Source organism: Callorhinus ursinus, unplaced genomic scaffold, assembly GCF_003265705.2.
Source record: "Callorhinus ursinus isolate GAN/ISIS: 27379988/994484 unplaced genomic scaffold, GSC_fseal_2.0 scaffold1, whole genome shotgun sequence".
NCBI classification, from domain to species: Eukaryota; Metazoa; Chordata; class Mammalia; order Carnivora; family Otariidae; genus Callorhinus; species Callorhinus ursinus.
This window is the reverse complement of record NW_027397063.1, coordinates 143132125-143137216: the sequence shown is the minus strand read 5'-3', so window position 1 is coordinate 143137216 and position 5092 is coordinate 143132125. Positions and strand designations below refer to the sequence as shown.

The 5092-nt window shown below is 38.2% G+C and overlaps 1 pseudogene; it reads left to right on the top strand.

The window, feature by feature from the left end:
• The first annotated feature begins 4366 nt into the window (after positions 1-4366).
• LOC112833499 (AN1-type zinc finger protein 6 pseudogene) lies at positions 4367-5092 on the top strand (annotated as a pseudogene).

The window sequence follows — 5092 nt, the reverse complement described above, 5'->3', positions numbered from 1 at the left end:
TTTGTGGAAGTCATATTCCATCCCTTCATCGTAGTAACCCTTATTTTTGTACATATATGTTTTTCTTTCTTTAAAATCTTGGGAGGCACTTTCTTCTAACAGACCAAAATATGCCCAAACTCTACTGGGTGGCACTGATCTATGCACCAGCCTGATCATATCTGAGCATATTCTGTTTTATTATGTTTTCTTTTGTTTTTGTTTGTTTTTATCTTTTCTTTTTTCATTTCTTTTTTCTTTCCTTTCCTTTCCTTTCCCCCGGTTTCAGGTCTTTTCTGCTTTCTTTAGTGTATATTTTCTGGGAACATTGTTACCCTGTTAGCATTTTGTTCTCTCATTCATCTATTCTCCTCTGGACAAAATGACAAGATGGAAAAAATCACCTCAACAAAAAGAACAAGAGGCAGTACTGACTGACAGGGACTTAATCAATATGGACAATACTACAATGTCGGAACTAGAATTCAGAATGATGATTTTAAAGATAATAGCTGGGCTTGAAAAAAACATGTAAGTTATTAGAGAAACCCTTTATGAAGAAATAAAAGAACTAAAAACTAACCAAGTCGAAATCAAAAAGGCTATTAATGAGGTGCAATCAAAAATGGAGGCTCTAACTGCTAGAATAAGTGATGCAGAAGAGAAAATTAGTGATATAGAAGACCAAATGATGGAAAATAAAGAGGCTGAGAAAAAGAGAGATATACAACTACCGGATCACGAGGGCAGAATTCGAGAGAAAAGTAATACCATAAGATGAAACAACATTAGACTAATTGGGATCCGAGAAGAAGAAGAAAGCAAAAGAGGGGCAGAAGGTATATTAGAGCAAATTACAGTAGAGAACTTCCCTAATTAGGGGAAGGACACAGGCATCAAAATTCAGGAGACACAGAGAACCCCTCTCAAAATCAATAAAAATAGGTCAACACCCCAACATCTAAGAGTAAAACTTATGAGTCTCAGAGACAAAGAGAAAATCCTGAAAGCTGCTCGGAAGAAGAGATAATGTAACCTAAAATGGTAGAAACATTAGATTGGCAACAGACCTATCCACAGAGACCTGGCAGGCCAGAAAGGACTGGCATGATATCTTCAGGGCATTAAACAAGAAAAATATGCAGCCAAGAATACTATATCCAGCTAGGCTGTCATTAAAAATAGAAGGAGAGATAAAAAGGTCCAGGACAAACAAAAACTAAAGGAATTGGCAAACACGAAATTCCCCTGGGAAGCCGTCTGGCCCTGGGCTTTTGTTTTTTGGGCGATTTTTGATGACTGCTTCAACTTCCTTAGTGGTTATAGGTCTGTTCAGGTTTTCTATTTCTTCCTGCTCAGTTTTGGTAGTTGAAACTCTACTACCAAATGATAACATAAAAGCCAGGAGAGGGCTGGTTTCGGAGGGTCATGAAACCAGCCCTATAAGAAATATTGAAAGGGGTCCTCTAAGCAAAGAAAGGGTCTAAAAGCAACATAGACCAGAAAGGAACACAGACAATATACAGTAACAGTCACAACACAGGCAATACAATGGCATTAATTCATATCTTTCAAGAGTTACCGTGAATGTAAATGGGCTAAATGCCCCAATCAAAAGACACAGGCTTTCAGATTGGATAAAAAAAAAACAAGGCCCATCGATATGCTGTCTGCAAGAGACTCCTTTTAGACCCAAAGACACCCCCAGATTGAAAGTGAGGAGGTGGAAAACCATTTACCATGCTAATGGACACCAAAAGAAAGCTGGGGTGGCAATCCTTATATCAGACAAATTAGAGTTTAAACCAAAGACTGTAATAAGAGATGAGGAAGGACACTATGTCATACTTAAAGAGTCTGTCCAACAAGAATATCTAAAAATTGCCCCTAACATGGGAGCAATTATATAAGGCAATTAATAACAAAAGCAAAGAAACTCATTGACAACAATAAAATAATAGTGGGGGACTTTAACACCCCCTCACTAAAATGGACAGATCAACTAAGCAAAAGATCAACAAGAAAATAAAGATTTTAAATGACACATTGGACCAAATGGACTTCACAGATTTATTCAGAAAATTCCATCCCAAAGGAACAGAATACACATTCTTCTCTAGTGCCCACGGAACATTCTCCAGAGTAGATCATATCCTAGGTCACAAATCAGGTCTCAACTGGTACCAAAACATTGGGATCATTCCCTGCATATTTTCAGAACACAATGCTTTGAAACTAGAACTCAATCACAAGAGGAAAGTCGGAAAGAACTCAAATATCGAGGCAAAAGAGCATCCTACTAAAGAATGAATGGGTCAACCAGGAAATTAAAGAAGAAAAAAAAATTCATGGAAACACATGAAAATGAAAACACAACTGTTCAAAATCTTTGGGATACAGCACAGGCAGTCCTAAGAGGAAAGTATATACCAATACAAGCCTTTCTCAAGAAACAGGAAAGGTCTCAAATACACAACCTAACCCTATACCTAAATGAGCTGGAGAAAGAACAGCAAATAAAGCCTAAAACCAGCAGGAGAAGAGAAATAATAAAGATCAAGGCAGAAATCAATGAAATAGAAACCAAAAGAACAGTACAACAGATCAATGAAACTAGGAGCTGGTTCTTTGAAAGAATTCACAAGATTGATAAACCCCTGGCCAGACTTATCAAAAAGAAAAGAAAAAGGACCCAAATCAACAAAATCATGAATGAAAGAGGAGAGATCACAACCTACACCAAAGAAATACAAACATTTATAAGAACATATTATGAGCAACTATATGCCAGCAAATTAGATAATCTTGAAGAAATGGATGCATTCCTAGAGATGTTTCAACTACCAAAACTGAGCAGGAAGAAATAGAAAACCTGAACAGACCTATAACCACTAAGGAAATTGAAGCAGTCATCAAAAATCTCCCAAAAAACAAAAGCCCAGGGCCAGATGGCTTCCCAGGGGAATTCTACCACACATTTAAAGGAAGAATTAATACCTATCCTTCTGAAACTGTTCCAAAAAATAGCAATGGAAGGAAAACATCCAAACTTCTTTTATGAGGACACCATTATCTTGATCCCCAAACTAGACAAAGACCCCATCAAAAAGGAGAATTAGAGACCAATATCCTTGATGAACATAGATGTAAAAATTCTCACCAAAATACTAGACAGTAAGATACAACAGTGCAATAAAAGGATTATTCAACACGACCAAGTGGGATATATCCCCGGGCTACAAGGTTGGTTCGACATCCGCAAATCAATCAATGTGATGCAATACATTAATAAAAGAAAGAAAAATAACCATATGATCCTCTCAGTTGAAGCAGAAAAAGCATTTGACAAAGTACACCATTCTTTCTTGATCAAAACACTTCAGAGTATAGGCATAGAGGGTACATACCTCAATACCATAAAAGCCATCTGTGAAAAACCCACAGCGAATATCATTCTTAGTGGGGTAAAACTGAGAGCTTTCCCCCTAAGGTCAGGAACGTGACAAGGATGTCCACTATCACCAATGCTATTCAAAATAGTATTAGAAGTCCTAGCCACAGGAATCAGACAACAAAAAGAAATAAAAGTTATCCAAACCAGCAAAGAAGAAGTCAAACTCTCACTCTTTGCAGATGATACGATACTGTATGTGGAAAACCCAAAAGACTCCACCCCAAAACTGCTAGAACTCATACAGGAATTCAGTAAAGTAGCAGGATATAAAATCAATGCACAGAAATCAGTGGTACTCCTATACACCAACAACAAGATAGAAGAAAGAGAAATTAAGGAGTCGATCCCATTTACAATTGCACCCAAAACCATCAGATATCTAGCAATAAATCTAACCAAAGAGGCAAAGAATCTGTACTCAGAAAACTATAAAATACTCATGAAAGAAATTGAGGAAGACCAAAGAAATGGAAAAACATTCCATGCTCATGGATTGGAAGAACAAATATGGTGAAGATGTCAATGCTACCTAGAGCAATCTACACACTCAAAGCAATCCCCATCAAAATACCATCCACTTTTTTCGATGAAATGGAACAAATAATCCTAAAATTTGTATGGAACTACAAAAGACCCCAAATAGCCAGAGAAATGTTGAAAAAGAAAACCAAAGCTGGTGGCATCACAATTCCCAACATCAAGCTCTATTACAAAGCTGTCATCATCAAGCCAGTATGGTACTGCCACAAAAACAGACACATGGATCAATGGAACAGAATAGAGAGCCCAGAAATGGACCCTCAACTCTATGGTCAACTCATCCTCAACAAAGCAGGAAAGAATGTCTAATGGAAAAAAGACAGCCTCTTCAACAAATGGTGTTGGGAGAATTGGACAGCCACATGCAGAAGAATGAAACTGGACCGAAGTTAATCTGAGGGGAAGCAAACAGAAAATTGTGGACGTTTTGGTGGTGTGCAACAGAGGAACATGGCTCAAGAAACTAATCACAGCCAAGTGCCTATGCTTTGTTCCACTGGCTGCGGATTTTATGGAAACCCTCGTACAAATGGCATGTGTTCAGTGTGCTATAAAGAACATCTTCAAAGACAGAATAGTAGTAATGGTAGAATAAGCCCACCTGCAGCTTCTGTCAGTAGTCTGTCTGAATCTTTACCCGTCCAGTGCACAGACGACAGTGTCCCGGATGCCCAGTCACTGCTAGACTCCACGTCTGCATCTGTGCAGCCAAGCCCTGTATCAAATCAGTCACTTTTATCAGAATCTGTAGCATCTTCCCAAGTGGACAGTACATCTGTGGACAAAGCAGTACCTGAAACAGAAGACCTGCAAGCTTCAGTATCAGATACGGCACAACAGCCATCTGAAGAGCAAAGCAAGTCTCTTGAAAAACCAAAACAAAAAAAGAATGTTTCATGTGCAGGAAGAAAGTGGGACTTACTGGGTTTGAATGCCGGTGTGGAAATGTTTACTGTGGTGTACACCGTTACTCAGATGTACACAATTGCTCTTACAATTACAAAGCTGATGCTGCTGAGAAAATCAGAAAAGAAAATCCAGTAGTTGTTGGTGAAAAGATCCAGAAGATTTGAACTCCTGCTGGAATACAAAATCCTTTGACCATCTGCAAACTAAAAA